Source organism: Cricetulus griseus, chromosome 7 (genome assembly GCF_003668045.3).
Source record: "Cricetulus griseus strain 17A/GY chromosome 7, alternate assembly CriGri-PICRH-1.0, whole genome shotgun sequence".
Classification (NCBI taxonomy): Eukaryota; Metazoa; Chordata; class Mammalia; order Rodentia; family Cricetidae; genus Cricetulus; species Cricetulus griseus.
In genome coordinates this window covers 114862536-114878546 of record NC_048600.1, presented here as the reverse complement: position 1 = coordinate 114878546, position 16011 = coordinate 114862536, and the positions used below count along the sequence as shown (strand labels likewise).

Sequence of the window (16011 nt, the reverse complement as noted above, 5' to 3'; positions counted from 1 at the left end):
CGGGGGAGAAAAAAAAAAAAAACTCCTAACAGTTGCCAAGGGCTAGACAACCAATCAGGGTGAGTCCTACCCTCTCTCATACAAACACTTGGAGCAAATCACAAAGGAATCAGTGTTCATCAGGAGAACCAAAATGAGGAACCAAACCTCTATCTGCCGAGGCCGAATGGCAAAACCAGACATTTTTGTTTAATAGATGAAGGTTCATTTGGCAGGGTCTCTATGGTGCCACTCCCACAAACTCTGACACCAGAAGGGGGGAAAAAACCTCAAAACTGCTCCTTCTACCTAGGAACAATCAGAAAATGATCTAAACCCTAGTACCTGTTTAATTTCATAAACTGCTGGTATATATTTCTGGGTATGTACAGCTAGGTAGTTATTTCTAAAATTAAGTCAGACATATTAACTATTATTATGAGATCTTCTGAGAAATTCACCACACTCTTCCAAATAAATCAGGATGTCTTCTTCTCTTTTTCTTTCCGGTGTTCTGAGACAGGATCTTGCTATGAAGCCCTCGATGCCTTCAAAGTCACAGTATTCCTCCTGCCTTAGCCTCCCGAGTGGTGGGATTACAAGGGTGTGCCACCCTGCCTAGCTTTCAAGATGTCTTAAAGGTGTTTGAAAAACTCAGAAAGCTGGCACTGACCCAAAGGAATTGCCTTTGACATCACTTCAGATGCAAGAGATACATCATAAGCAAGTCAAGAACTCCTCAAGCATCCTCTCATGTTAAGAGCAAAAAAAGCTACCCCACATCTTCTCAGACATACACTCACCCTCACCCCACACACCTGGTTCAAGTACTTCACTTATCAATTGAATAATACTTTATCCGTCTTACCACACCTACCACTAAAGGTGAAAGCTACTAAGCAAAACCATGCATCACTAATGTTAGGATCCTCTGATCTTTCAGAAAGACTGTGTTTCTAGCCGCAATGCCAGTGTTCCAAAGTTCACTGCTCATTCACTTTTAGAGTCCTTAATCAATTCATCAAGTTCACTGTCCCCAGTGAACAACAACAACAACAAATTGTCATCAATACACGGATTTTAAAAACTTTTCTTCAATCATCCTCTCCTTTACAACCCATCCTTTAGTGCCGAGAGCCATCTTTTAACCTCAACTGGGGGGGGGGAGACTTTTTCTGAAGTTAATGAACACGGGGGTGGGGGGGGAAGGACTTTTTCTGAAGTTAACACGGAAGAGGCTCCTAAGCAGGTGGGAATCTCTGCCTCCGACAAATGTTTTTTACTTGGTGACAGGTGGCTGCAAGTTGCTAGAGCCACGGTGAGCTTCCAAGATGGGACTAGCACATATAAACACACACCAAAAGTCCCGGGTAGAACACAGAACCACACAGAAAGGTCAGGATCACCGAAGAGGGAGGGTACTGAGGGCGACTAGCACTGCCCTGCTGAGTGCCCAGGGCAGCCTCTGCTCCTTCCCCCAGCACAAGCGACCCCAGGCACTTCACAGTGAATTCAAGGCAGCGCTTTCCTCGGCTAGGGCGGTGGAGCCGTCTCCTTCTCTTGGGGGGCACCTGAGAGCCGGGTCTGCTAGCGGGGCGGCTGAACTCGACGGCGCGGATGTTGGGGAAGGGGAAGAAGGCAGTGCCCTCGCGCGTTTCGGGCGAGCGTGTGACCCGTGGGTACGCGGCCTGGAAGCTCCGGGAGAGCACGGCGCTGCGAGCGTGGCGCTGGTGGCGCGGCGCGTGCGAGCAGCCTAGAACGCAGACACCCGGCCACCCATCCCAGGCAGCCCTCGCGGGGAGCAAGGCGCACCCCGGCCCCGATCTCAGGGGCTCCCCGTCCCCGCCCGCTCGGGCCCTCAGCGCCCCGCTCTAGATCTCCGGGCTCTGCCCAGTCACCTACCGGCTGAGCGCCGTTCTCCTCAACCAAGCGAGTGTGGCGCTTCGCTGGCCAGCGATAGCTCGGGGGCCCAGGCCGCCCCTCCCCGACCACGCCCCCATGTCTAGCCCCGCCCTAGGCCACGCCTCTCCCTGTGGCTGCGACTTTGCGAGCTTCCCGCCTCCTTTCTTTGGCCGCACTGCGACCCTTGATCCCGCCCACTCCCACAAGTAAGCCAATAAGGCGTCTCCTCCAAGTCGGCCTGCCGTCATCTCCCCAGCCGCGATTGGCTAGTGCGGCCTTTCCCAAAATGGATACTGCTTCCGGCCAGGGTTTCTAGAGGCGAGGGCTGGCTGGACGGGCGGGCAGTAGGCGGAGGAGGCCAGGGTGTTGGTGGAACCACACATGCGCTTTCGGCTTCTGGCAAATCTTTTTTACGGGTTGCATTCTTTTTGAGGTTACGGGAAGGAAGGGCGACTGTACGCATGCGTGGGCATTCCCAGCTTCGGCTTGGGTTACCTTGGAGATGGCGAGGCGCTTTCCCTCCAAGGTCTTGGATTCCACTTCCTTTCTGCTTGAGGGAGTGGCTGCTTCGTGGGGTCCTGGAGGGGCTAGAAACACTTTGTGGAGCACTTGGTGTGTGCCTGGTGCTGTGAAGTGTCTGGAGACGAGGTTACTGTGCGTGGGGAGCCTGAGGCCCACGTAGGACAGGCCTAGTGTTGAAACGCAGACGGCTTGGTACAACCTCTTTCCACCCCAGGAGAAGCTGCGCAGTGTGAGTGCTGGGCACAGGCTCCATCCTAGACTACAGCGCCAGAAAGACCTGGTCTTTGAAAACATGGTGTCTACAGTGCCCTTTTGATGGGGCCGAGAGGGAGTGTAGGGAATGTATAGATTTTTTCCCCCTTTTCTAACTTTGCTAATGAGCTTTCTACTGAACAGCAAGCCTCTATTTAGTGGTAATAAGAAGTCACTTTTTTTTTTTTTTTTTTTTTTAGAGTGTCCAGAATGAAAGATGTGTTGTGACCGTAGGGACTCTGCTGGGAATCTTAGCTGCAGCTGCAGGGACTGGATGTCGGGTGGGAGTGGGCAGCCCCATCCGAGTCTGGCTTGAAAAATAAGGAGACTCCTGTCTGGAAAGGTTTGAGCCAGAGCCAGGCCACTGTCTGCTTGTGACCGCTTTGCAGACCTAGCTTCCCTCTGGAGATGTGTCCAAGCAGACAGCTGTTGTTGGACACCAGGAAAGGCCATTCATTCATTGTGGGAATGCCACAATCTGGCCGGCATTCAGGAGGCTGAGACAGGAGGATGACAGGTTTGAGGCCTATCTGGGCTGCATAACCAGGTTTCTGTATGAAAACAAAATAAACAGCCTACAAACCGAGAGGCTCACCCACCCACCCCTGGGCTAGAAGCGTGTGAGTGCAAAGCTTGAAGTTGCTCATAGTTCTAGCCCATGCTGTCTTATGCTTGACCATGACAAGTGTTGTCCCTAGGAGCATTTCTGGCTGTGACTTCCATAGAACGTATACTTGAGAGTCAAGACAGTCTCTGGCACATATCTTGGCTTTGCCAGTGACCAGCTGAGAGATGGTGAGACTGGGGGCTTCTGAAAAGCTCCTGCCATCACCAGGGTTTGGCATTTCAGTGACTCAGAAGAGGCAGAGCTGGGACAGATGCGCAGGTTGGTATCAGGTCTTTCTTGGGTGTCTGTCTGTGCCCTCCCACCACCTGTTTGCCTCTGGGCAAAGCACTTCTCAGGAAAGATGTGGGCAGCGGGCCCAGATTCTGCAGTCGCTCCCTGCAGGGCTGGCTCACTTTTACCATCTCCCTCTCGCCCTTCCTTCTTTAGCCGGTATTTCTGTGTTTTGCTAGTTTCTCTGTGGTCCTGGTTCCCTTCCATGCCTTGCCTATTGCAGCAAGATGACTGGTCTTTAAACCCATACTCCAATGCTAGGGTGTATTAGTGAGAAGTAAACTCTTGACTCAAAGCTCAGCAGAAGGTCACCTTGCAGGGGAGAACAAACCACTACACTCACTAGCAGGGAAAGCAGGGCTTCTTGGTTTCAGCTGCTCTTCTCCTGTCTCTTCCTACAGTGTGTGAGGTGAGATGCTAATGCCCCTCACTCCTCTCCTCATGGTCACTGGGTGTCTCTGAATCTTGAAATACCCACTCTCTAGGAGAGATTCCAGGCAAAAGTGACTTCCTTGTCCAGGTCTAATAAGTCGTGATGGTCTGGGCAGTCTTCTAGCCCTGAGTCACTTGTGCAGCTTCAACTTGGCTTTAAATAAAATAATTGACATTTACAGGGTGACTCACACCTGGGGCTGTGTTGGGTTCAGTGCTCGGGGTTTCACGTCCCATCTATTTCAGGCTTGGATACACAAGGGTAAGACGTGCCAGGCTGACAGCACAGCGGGGTCTGTTTTGTTTTCAGATTGGAAGGTTCAAACCCAGGGCCTTGCATACCGTAGCAAGTATTCCACCACGGAGTTCCATCCCTGGTCCTCTTCTCTCTCTCTCTCTCTCTCTCTCTCTCTCTCTCTCTCTCTCTCTCTCTCTCCCTCTCTCTCTCTTTCTTTCCCTCTTTCCCTCTCTCCTTCCTTCCTTTCTCTCTTGGTAAGGTCTCTATGGCCTATAACCCATTATTTAGCCCTGGCTCGCCTCAAACTTCTTCATGCTTTCACCTCTCCGGTATTGGGATTACAGGCATGTGCTACTATTCCTAGCTCCTCTGTTTTATGTTTGTTTATACTTCTCTTTTTTAAAAAAAATTCTTAAAGTTAGCATGCAAAGGAATGGGTTACATCATAGCATTTTCACATATATGTGTCATTATACTTGGCTCTCATTTGTTCAGCTTCTGGCTTTTACGAGATTAAGAATATAAACCAGCTAGATATAGTGGCATATGGCTGGAATCCCAGCACTTGAGATTGGAAGCAGGAGGATTAAGAGTTCAATGCCATCTTCACCTACAGAGTGTGTTTGAGGCCAGACTGAGCAGCATCAGACCCTGTCTTCAATCAGGCCACAAACAAAAGAATGTGAACTAGACACTAAGTGTGTTGTGTGCATAACCTCACTGGATAGCCTCAGTCTTGACATTTTGTATTGGATAATTCATTGTCACTGACTGGAGAGCCCTGTGACTTTGTCATTGCAGGATATTTAAGTGCATTCCTGACAGTCTGCTTGGTTAGGAAAACATGCTCCCAGACCTCATGTGACAAAAGAAAGTCTCTGTATATTGCTAACCATTCCCAGGAGAAGCAGTTGTCCCTTCTTGAGAACCCTGTCATATTATTACTGTTCGTCCCATGGATGAACAACCTGAAGCCTGGAAAGAAGTGACTTGCCCAGGGTCACTTCTCCGTACCCAAAGACCAGGATCCAAACAGCACAGTACATCACACCCCCTGCAGGCAGGACTCCATAGAAACTTTGGGTTTCAAGGAGCAAGTACCCCCATCAGTTCTGTGGAATTGGGTGCAGTGGTGAGACAATGCTGTCTTTGGGTCACTTATCCTTTTCTGTTTGTCCTGGAGAAGGGAGACTGTCTTTTGGCCTTAGCACATTTCGGGTACGATGCCATGTCTAGTGAGAAGGCGTTGGGCAAATCACCTGATGCCTGTGGGTCTTGGGGCCACATTCCTGCTTAATCTTGAGTTCAGGTGAGGGCTGGTGTGAGGATGACTTGAGAGAGGACCTAGGCCTAGGGGCAGACATTCCTGGAGGAGAAGGTATGCTCCCTCCCACTAGGGACCTGCTTGCACTACAGCCGTGACGTTATTGCTGGTCCCCAGTTTGGACCTGCCCCATCGCTGCCTTCAACCCGCACGCATCTAGGTGGGGGATGGAAAGCAGTGGAGGAAACAGATACATAGATACAGACCTGCTCTTCAGACTGTGACCTCATGAGGTAGCTTACAGTGGGACTACTTACACCATAGAAGTTGACAAATAGCATAAGCCTGAGCATACCACCCCCCATCCAAACTAGTTGCTAAACATTTCCTGGCACATTGTTGCCTGCTGCTGCTGGCCTCTGCCTGCTGGCCCATCTTACCACATAACTGGGGTGATGGAAGGGAGACCAGAGACTACAGAACTGGTAGGAGAGAGGAGAAGTGTTAAGATGAGAGGGAAAGAGGTTTGAGTCTTGACAAAGGATGGAGCTATATAAATGGGAGTCTCTGACAAGCACTGGACAAAGATAACCTTACCGAGAGCATGCCTGGACATCCCTCCTGAGACCCCCCCCCCCCGCCACTCTGACTTTGGTGCCATCAAAGGGATCCCTGGCTTGACTGGTCTTCTCAGTTCTCAACTGGTTTTCCCCTTCTCACTCACCTTCCTACCCCAGTCTCCATAGCATCTGAAGATGTGACTCAGTTTGTAGAGTGCTTGCCTAGCAGATATGAAGCCCTAGGCTCAACCCCCTGCACCAGCATCATATAAACCAGGATGACAGTATGGCCTACAATCCTAGCACTCAAAAAGTAGAGGAAAGAAGATCAGAAGCTTAGGGTCGTCCTTGGCCATATAGGGAGCTCAAGGCCACCCGAGCTACAGGAGATGTTGTCTCAAAAAAAAAAAAAAAATCCATACCATCCCTGTCCCTTCTGGCGTGAGGCCACTTGGTCATATTATCCCACAGCCAATACCCCAGCATCTCCTGCCATAAAGCATCTTGCTCCTTTAGCCTCCTCCTTTCAAACCATGAATGCCACCAAGCTCCCAGCCTAAAAATAACCAACCAACTCGACGACACCTTCTGCATCCTGGCTTTCCTGTATGCTGCTTCCCAGTGTCTTCCGTTTGCATGTACTCCCCGAGTATGATTTCTGCTCTCCTCTCCTCTCTGTGACCACACGCTAACTTGGCTCCCTTTAAATGCTCTCATCTCAGCTCCTCTTTCTCTGTGCTGCACAATGTGATGAGCTGAACACCTGTAGGTCAGGCTGGGAAATAAGTACTAAGTGTCTAGACTGGTCCCTGCCCTCAGGGAGCCTTTGCTGTAGTTACTGGCAGAATCGAAGTCATTTCAGATGAGGAGTTGAGTCACCCTGGGTATTGGGTGCATGATGATGGAGGGGTGGAATATATTGTATCACGCAGGACCCCTCCTGGCCAGCAGAGCCGTTCTAAGTTCAAACAGTATTTCACAGAGGGATAAATCACACAGGAGAAGGAAGAATGGCAAAGGCCAACAGAAGACGACAGTGACCAGGAATCCACTTCTGCCCCCTGGTGGGAAGGCCAGACAGGGCAGGGCAGTCAGAGGCTGGGTCACTGGGGAAGAACCACACGGCAGACACACCCACCTCCACAGCTCCCACTCAAGAAGAAGAGGGATGGAGGGAAAGCCTGGATTCTCCTTGTCTTCTACCTTCTAGTTTCCTGCCAGAGCCTCTGGCTGGCCTGTGAGTTTGCAGGGCACAGTTAGCTGCAGAGAAAGTGAAGGTTGGACAGCGGGGCACACAGCCTAGGTATGGGGGATGATAGGGACTAACCTCTCAGAGGGGGCTCATGGAGACTCCTAGAGGACTAAGTGTGACCTAAAAGAGGGAGTTAAAGGGGACATACTCCTGACAATCAGTGACATTTGGAGCCAGTCCTTTTATGTTTTCTATCCATCTCCTCCTGTCCCTCCTCCTTTTGAGACAGGGTCTCACTGTATAGACCTGGCTGGCCTTGAATTCACAGAGATCCACATGCCTCTACCTCCCCGGTGCAGGGATTAGCACTGTGTGCCACCATGACCAGCTCATTCCTATTCTTTTTGAAGACGGCATCTCCGTAGCTAAGGTGGAAGATGCTTTTGAACTTCTGATCCTCTGCTATGTTTTGGGCTCAGGGCTTCATGTATGATAAACAAGCATTCTACCAACTGACCACTCCCCAAGTTTTAGTTCCGAACCCCTAGCCTTTCTTCCCTTGTTCTCTTCCGTTCCTGGCTTCACTAAATCATCCAGCAAGCATTAAGTGAGTACAAAGCATACAACTGGCCCTTGACTAAGTCCTTGGTGACATAGTGATGAATGAGGCAAGAGTCCTTCTATTCAAAGGGGTTCAGCGATACAGTGTAAAAGGCAGAGAAGCTACTGGGTGAACGAAGGTCTTATAGGACAGATCAAAGAAGGCTTCCTGGAAGAGGTACCTCTTACACTGATTGCTGCAGGGGCAAGTGTATTGAGAGAAGGCCAGGCAAATCAGTAACACGGGATCAGGAGTGACATGTGAAGGCATGGAGATAGAGATGAAGGACAGTCAATCCAGCTGTAAGGGGCAGGGAGAGAAATGTAGCTGACACTGAAGTCTATGACCTGGACTATGGAAGGCAAGGCAGTGCATAAGTAGCAGATAGCACTGGGGAAAAGACAGATTAAATTGCTAGAATGGAATCTTAGTTCAATTTCCCTTTCCAAAATAGGTAGTGTGGTGGAGTTGCAGAGCAGGAGGCCAGCTGCAGAGCTTGGCTGCAAGTCAGGTTGGATGTGATGGAGCTGAACTAGGACAGTGGCAGAAGATGGAGACCTGGGAAAGATTAGCCAGATAGAGAGACTCAGTACCAAGAAACTATGGAGAGTGGAATGTGAGCAGGGATGGAGGGCACATCTGGGATGTAGGGACCATATGAGCAGGGATGGAGAGCACATCTGGGATGCTGGGACCATGTGAGCAGGGATGGAGAGCACATCTGGGATGCGGGGACCATGTGAACAGGGATGGAGGGCACATCTGGGATGCGGGGACCATGTGAGCAGGGATGGAGGGCACATCTGGGATGCTGGGACCATGTGAACAGGGATGGAGGGCACATCTGGGATGCTGGGACCATGTGAGCAGGGATGGAGAGCACATCTGGGATGTGGGGACCATGTGAATAGGGATGGAGAGCACATCTGGGATGCTGGGGTCATGTGAGCAGGGATGGAGAGCACATCTGGGATGCTGGGGTCATGTGAGCAGGGATGGAGAGCACATCTGGGATGCTGGGGTCATGTGAGCAGGGATGGAGAGCACATCTGGGATGCTGGGACCATGTGAGCAGGGATGGAGAGCACATCTGGGATGCTGGGACCATGTGAACAGGGATGGAGAGCGCATCTGGGATGCGGGGACCATGTGAGCAGGGATGGAGGGCACATCTGGGATGCGGGGGCCATGTGAGCAGGGATGGAGAGCACATCTGGGATGCGGGGACCATGTGAGCAGGGATGGAGGGCACATCTGGGATGCGGGGACCATGTGAGCAGGGATGGAGAGCACATCTGGGATGCTGGGACCATGTGAACAGGGATGGAGAGCACATCTGGGATGCGGGGACCATGTGAGCAGGGATGGAGGGCACATCTGGGATGCTGGGGCCATGTGAGCAGGGATGGAGAGCACATCTGGGATGCGGGGACCATGTGAGCAGGGATGGAGGGCACATCTGGGATGCGGGGGCCATTTGAGCAGGGATGGAGAGCACATCTGGGATGCTGGGACCATGTGAGCAGGGATGGAGAGCACATCTGAGATGTGGGGACCATGTGAGCAGGGATGGAGAGCACATCTGGGATGTGGGGACCATGTGAGCAGGGATGGAGAGCACATCTGGGATGCGGGGACCATGTGAGCAGGGATGGAGGGCACATCTGGGATGCTGGAACCATGTGAGCAGGGATGGAGGGCACATCTGGGATGCGGGGACCATGTGAGCAGGGATGGAGGGCACATCTGGGATGCTGGGACCATGTGAGCAGGGATGGAGGGCACATCTGGGATGCGGGGACCATGTGAGCAGGGATGGAGGGCACATCTGGGATGCTGGGACCATGTGAGCAGGGATGGAGGGCACATCTGGGATGCTAGGACCATGTGAACAGGATGGAGGGCACATCTGGGATGCGGGGACCATGTGAGCAGGGATGGAGGGCACATCTGGGATGCTGGGACCATGTGAACAGGGATGGAGAGCACATCTGGGATGCGGGGACCATGTGAGCAGGGATGGAGGGCACATCTGGGATGCGGGGGCCATGTGAGCAGGGATGGAGAGCATATCTGGGATGCTGGGACCATGTGAACAGGGATGGAGGGCACATCTGGGATGCGGGGACCATGTGAACAGGGATGGAGGGCACATCTGGGATGCGGGGGCCATGTGAGCAGGGATGGAGGGCACATCTGGGATGCGGGGCCATGAGCAGTAGGGGAGGGGATTCTGCAGAGGATTCTGTGGGCTTTGGATGCAGCGTTTCAGTTTTGCTGCCCCTTTCATTGTCTTCTCCTAACTGTTGACTTCTGCATTGACACCTTCAGGTGTGACCTTCACCCTGAGCTCCAAACTAGAATTGCCACTTAACCAGAGAATGTTTCTACCCTTCAGCCCACTAGGCATCTGACAGCTCCATCTCTACTTTGCTCTCTCTGTGCTAATAACATCACTGCCAGCCCCCAAATCGTCTTTGTCTCTTTTTGTGCCGAGTCACACTGACTTGTTTATAAAGCAGTTCCCTTTGTGTTTGGAACCTCCCTTTTCCTCTCCTCCCATCCTTTTTTCCTACTTTGCTTTTTGTGCCAATCCTTTCTCTTCTTTTCTGTTTTGTTTGTTTGAGGCAGGACCTCACTGTGTAGCTCTGACTATCCTGGAACTCGCTATGTAGAGCTAGGCTGGCCTTGAACTCACAGTGATCCACCTGGGGTGCAGCCACTATGCCAGGCTATACTTTCTACATTGTTACTGTCTCACTCAAAGGTGTTAATGGCTTCCCACTGCCTGCTCATCAAGTCCCAGCTTAACATAGTGTTAGCTTAAATTGTCATTTACTTGTGAGGTGTTCACTCTCTCCTTTGTGCATGATCACACCTCAAACTCGAAGAGATCCACCTGCCTCCACCTCCCAGGTTAAGGCGTGTGACACCACACCCAGTTTCTTTTTGCTTTTGAAAGATTTGTTTTTCTTTTAACATTTTATGTATATGAGTGTTTATGTTTTATGTATGTGAGTTTTTGCCTTCTGCCTCCATCTTCCAAGTGCAGGCATTATTGGCATGCATCCCCACCCCCAGCAACGTTCATTCTCTGAGCATATGAATCTGGTGACCAACAGCTCACAGTGACCAAGGCCTGCTAGAAATCTGGCACTGATGGACGCATTTTATAAAGGCTAATTCAGTGGCTCTCAAGCTCGATAGTTTGCAATGAAATTGTTGAAGACCCCAAAGAACTTTTGTTTACGTAGATCTTTATCTGGTGTCAGGAAAGTAAATATTTAGTAATTGGTTCTCTAGGAAAAGTCATTGTTTTGTGACAGGGTCTCATGTAGCCTGGGCTGGCCTTGAATTTGCTGTGAATTTGCTGTGAATTTGTGTGCCTTGATCTTCTGACCCTCCTGCCTCTGCCTCTCAAGTGCTAGGATTATAGGTGTGTACTCCCATACACTCTTTATAAGAAATAATATTTTTTGAAAAAATTGTATTTATTTTTAATTTATGTGAATAGTTTTGTCTCCATGGATGCCTATGCACCATGTATATACAGTGCCCAAAGAGGCCCGAAAAAGGACATTGGATCCCCTGGAAATGGAGTAACAGACGGTTGTGAGCTGCTGCATGGCTACTGGGAATTGAACCTGGGTCCTCTGGAAGAGCAGTCGTATACTGAGGCATCTCTTTGACCCATTTAATTTTATTTTATAAAATAAAAAAATAGTGAAAAGAATGTCACATTTTACATTTCCCTAAGTGTCTTTCATGAACATACTCAAAGGCAGCTAGATTGGTGCCTGAATTTGATTTGTATGATGCCATAAAGTGCTGTCCCAGTATCTTGCACAGTTTTGACTTCATGGAGCCCTTGAAAGAGTTCTGGGATTTTCAGAGGGTCCCAAGGCCATGCAGAAAGAACTGTTATGCTAATACATTTGGCTTTCTATACAGTCCAGGCGGGTTTCATATATTCTGTTTTTACATGATGAGGGAACAGAGACAAAGAACAATTCAGTAATGTACCTAGGGGAATTTAAGCAGAAAGTGAAAAAGGCAGGATTCAAACCCAGTTCGTTTACACGGATGGGGAGTTGACTGGGCAGCCACCACTTGCCAGATGTGTGATCCCGGGGAAAGTAACCCTCTCTGAGGCTGAGGTGCTGTCCTTCAAGTCCCCTGGCATAGGCTGCCTTTGACTCCTTCCTGAGTTGAGTCTCTCATCTGCTCCTTGTGTTAGTCCTGCCTACTGCTCATGTGGGACTTTATTACCACTTTGCTGTGACATTCTTTATACCCATTGGGTCACACACTTCATGGGGATAGTTGCTGTATCTCCCTTGAGGATGGTTGTTCCATTGTGAGCTGGCACAGGCGCTAAAAACCTTCGCTAAAGAAAGGAATGAATAAAATGATAAACATTTTGCAAGGGGGTAGACATAGTCCATCTGTCTAGGTAGGGTTGGTTCTTTGCTAATGGTCCAGGAAGGGATCGAAGAGTGAGGATCCCATCCTCAAAGGGTCCTTACATGTATGCTTGCACCATAATGCCTACAAGACAAATCACAGGCTAAGAAAACACTCCCGAATCTCTTCATGAGCTCCCCTCGCTCCATCTCCATCACTTTGCTCTTAGTTTAACAGTCTTTTCAGATAACCCTTCATCTAGAAAATTCTGTAGCCCTTGGATTGATGGAGGTGGGGTAAGAAACACTCTGCTTTTCACTCTCCTATTCTGGGCTTTGTGACTTGCCAGCAATACCCCCAAACCTTCTTTTATAGGACAGCTAGACCTTTTCATTTCATCCCCGGTCGGGTCTGGGGAGAGAAGAGTGTCCTACAGCACTTGGCACCTAAATAATGGAGGCCCTTCTAGAAGCTGGGTACTGGCAGGTGGGAGCAGTTAGATGGGCCGCAGTTTCTCGGTTTCCTCCTTTGCTATCAACACGGTCCTTTCCACCAGTGACCTTCTAGGATTCTCAGAAGGCCCAAGAAGGGAGAAGTGTACTTATGGGGGGAGGGTGGGAACCATGCAGAAAGTGTGGCCAGGATCCTGCCTGGAAGGTCACGAGGCTGAGCTCTGGCTCAGGGACCTTTAAGAAGCAAAAAGGAATTGAGAATGAATGCTGTCAGAAGCCTGCTCAGCCCGAACTTCCTGGAATCTGGCTCCGCAGTTAGCAGTGAGTTTTACTGAGTGTGTCTTACTAAGGGGAGACAAGAGTGGGAAGCAAGGTAGGTGGGCAGAGAGGAGACGGTCTGCCAGCTCTCCCAGGCACTGCCAGCTCGCCAGATTGGCTCCAGTTTTCAGGAGCTCAGCTAGAACTCTGGGAGCCTCAGTGGCATGGGGAGGTGACTGACTGCCAGGCTGCTGTGTCTGGCTGGGTTAAGTCTACAAGGTAGGTGTTTTCCCAGCTGCACCTGGCCTTCTACTCATCTGGTGTGGAGTAGGCAAGCAAACCAAGACTGTTGCCTCTTAAAGGTCATCTTTAAAATGTAGTCCTGGGGCTGGAGAGATGGTTCAGTGGTTAAGAGCACTGACTGTTCTTCCAGAGAATCTGGGTTCAATTCCCAGCACCCACATGGCAGCTCACACCTGTCTGTAACTCCAGTTCCAGGAACTCCAACACCCTTTTATACATGCAGGCAAAACATCAATGCATATCAAATAAAAATAAAATAAATGCTAACACATGTGGTCACGGCTGGAGATGTGTTATAACTCAGTGTATTGTGTGGTGTGAATAGAGACCTGGGCTCCATCCCCAGCATTCCAAAACAAACAAGACAAAACAGAGCATGCTCTGTACCGAGGAAACACCATGTAACCGCACAGTAATTTATGTGATTAGGCAAGTCTCACCTTGGCAGGCACTGTGACTATGCCCTGGGTCACAGGATAATGGCAACAGTGGAGAGTGGGGAAAGGGGGTAAGGAAAAGCAGGGGGTTCAGGGAATCCCGGGTAGGAGTTGGGGTTTTAAGAAACAGATGCAATGAAAATCAGAGTCCTTCCTGGGACTGCAGACAAATCCACCCAGACATTGTCACAGGTGATATCTTGCTAAAGGAAAAGGCAAAGGAGGCCAGAGTATCCTACTGACACCTGAGATCACAGTACTTGGTCCAGCTCTAACCCACGACCTCCCAGAGAACCGAAGCCTGGGCTGGACCCACTAGTGTGGGAATGGGGGAGGGGTGAATGACTGTGTGGAGAGCTACAGGTAGGGGTGGGATGGCACTGGGAGGGGGCAAGATACTGGAGGCATTAAAGCAAAGGCAGGTGACTGTTCGGGAGTGTAGACACACTTGTGCCACCGTGGCCATGCTCTGTATTTTAGCTGCTCAGAGCAGTTCCCTGCCGTTCTCTCCCAGAGGTGTCACGATCTCCAAATCCTCAGATAAGGTAGTTTATTCATTCACTTGACAAATATTTATTGAGCACCTGCTGTGACAGGCCTGGGTTCTGCAGAACTGACGATGAAACTTAATACCTTCTCTGCCTCTTGAGACTTTCGATGTGGTATTATTAAATAAGTAATTAGAGTGAGCAGTGACAAACGCTGTGTGTGACCTGGGAGGATTCCTAGAGCCCGTGGGACTATGTAACGTCTCATCCTACCTGGGACACTCCTGAGAATAAAGGTGATGATGGAAGCTGAGCTCTCTCAGCCAACAGAACCTGAGCTGGAGATGAGTGTGTAGGAAGTCAGTTAGGAGGCGTTGGGGGACTGGTGCCAGTCACGAGGAAAAGGCAGAAGCAAGGCCGGGCAGAGGAGAAGTTAGATGGAATGTGGTCTCAGTGAAAGCCCAGCTCACACTACCGGGAGCTTAGGACTAAGGTAGCTTTTCAGTACCATCTCAGTTACATCATCTCTGGCTTCTGCCTGAGCCTTGGATGAAGTTTTTCTGCAGTTGGAGGCAATCTCTAAAGAAAGCCGACAGCTGAGGTGTCTCCATAGCATTTGCTAGAGCCTGCAACTTGGGAGGTGACTCCAAAGACCAGCTGCGGGGAGCTGTGAGTTACTCATGGTTTCCTTGGCTTTTTGGGGTATCCTATGGCTGTCCAGTCACTATTTCATGTCTCAGGCCCAGCACCTACCCTACCTGCCTTCCTGCTTCGTCCACTTGCCCTGAGGCCAGCCTGAGCTACATAGCAAATTCTGATCTCTCCAAACCAAAATAATAAATAAATAAAACTGGAGAGGCTGAGTTTTTCCGCACATGGCTGCTCAGGCTAGAAGGTCTGGGCTTGGGTAACCTTGGGCCTGGTTCTGTCGATGCTTAAGTTCCCTGTCTCCTACTTCTCATGGGTCCCTGAATTTCTGGTCAGGCACCTCATGCTTGCTTTTGGTGGATATGGAAGAGTTCTTGCTATTTCCCCCCTTTTGAGGCAGAGCCTCCCTTATGTAGTCCAGGCTGTCATTGAACTCTTGCCTCAGCCTCCTGAGTCCTGGGCTTATGGAGTTCCTAGCTACCTCTTGTGTTTGGGCTTGGGTCTTTGGCTAGGAATAACGTCACGATGTCTCAGGCCAAAAGGGCTTGCCAGGAAACAGGGGCAAATGTTCCCTTGGGTTCGTGCAGCATGGAGCCCTGCTCTCTCATGGGTGCCCATTCACTGCATAGATCCTGACATGGCTGTGGCATTGTACTCATGGCTGGTGCCTACTCTTCCTGGAAGCCAGCTGTGGACCTCAGGGAAGACTCGGGAAGAAGAGACAAGGGAGAGCTGGGACAGAGAGAGTGGTGAGGAGTGAAGGAGGGAGGGCCAACAAGGTAAGAAGAACTGAGATGGAAAAAGGGAGAGAGGGTGCTGCTGGCTACATTTGACAGATTAATTCCTGAACCCACACTCACGCGCTCAGCACTATTAGTATTTGGGATGGGTAGAAGAGCAATATTTCATTTTATATCCTCTAGCCTATCTAAAACTTAAGGTCCAACCCCCAGCTTCCTGAGTGTTGGGATTGGGGATGTGCGTCACCTCATATACCTTCATTATGCCCATCCTCCAAAGGGGACGGAGACAAAGTAAGTTAGGAAACTTGCCCGAAGTCTTACAACCTTGTAACTGGCAGGGCTGGGATTTGAACTTGGAGAGTCTGGCTCTATATCCTGGAAGAGGCACAAACCCAGCGGTGTTGATTGAATGGTATTGAGTGACCCAAGAGACAATCC

General features: G+C 50.3%; 1 protein-coding gene across 2 annotated transcripts in view; it reads right to left on the bottom strand.

Annotated features, from left to right (window-relative positions):
* Positions 1-2004, bottom strand: part of Map3k14 (mitogen-activated protein kinase kinase kinase 14) — a 48685-nt gene extending 46681 nt beyond the window's left edge. For both annotated transcript variants that reach the window (XM_027428031.2, XM_035448348.1), the window contains exon 1: positions 1882-2004. The gene's annotated coding sequence lies outside the window, so the exon portion shown is untranslated. The remainder of the gene's footprint in view (positions 1-1881) is intronic.
* Positions 2005-16011: the final 14007 nt, after the last annotated feature.